Source organism: Penaeus monodon, chromosome 23, assembly GCF_015228065.2.
Source record: "Penaeus monodon isolate SGIC_2016 chromosome 23, NSTDA_Pmon_1, whole genome shotgun sequence".
Classification (NCBI taxonomy): domain Eukaryota; kingdom Metazoa; phylum Arthropoda; class Malacostraca; order Decapoda; family Penaeidae; genus Penaeus; species Penaeus monodon.
In genome coordinates, this window is record NC_051408.1 from 16,796,815 (window position 1) to 16,797,388 (window position 574).

The 574-nt window shown below is 29.1% G+C and overlaps 1 protein-coding gene across 1 annotated transcript in view; it reads right to left on the reverse strand.

Moving 5' to 3' along the window:
- Positions 1-574, reverse strand: part of LOC119587830 (ES1 protein homolog, mitochondrial-like) — a 24,484-nt gene that overhangs the window by 15,724 nt on the left and 8,186 nt on the right. The window lies entirely within an intron of this gene.

The window sequence follows — 574 nt, forward strand, 5'->3', positions numbered from 1 at the left end:
GAAAAAAAAAATTAACTAAATCACAATTTGTGGTTTGATATTACAACATTCCTTTTAATTAAAAAAAATAATAACAAGAGCAATGACAAAGTTCAAAAATACATAGTTACATCCAAACAGTTGATTGGTCCTACACCCAAGGTAAGGTGTAATAATCATTACACAATAATGCAATACAAAGCTAACCCCAAATACATTTAGAATTTAGCATGAAATATCCCATTACAATTAAAAATCAAATTTTAACTTAACACAAAAAAAAATAACATTAATTACTCCTGCTGAAAAAAAACAAGCTGCCATTAACTCTAATTTTAAACTAATAATTAGTAAATACAGGAGGCATATTTTTATATAAACTACAAAGGAAAAATACTCGTAACACTAACATTTACAGTAAAAAAGAATTTAGCTATCTTATCCTTGGTCTTCACATAAAAGTAAAACTTTAAGGAAATTTCACACTTGAAAACAAACATTCACTGCTGTTTCAGGGGACCATCCCTGGCAGAGGGGCGGGAAGAGTGATTTGGAATTAGCTAGCCTATGGTATACATACTCAAATGAAGAAACT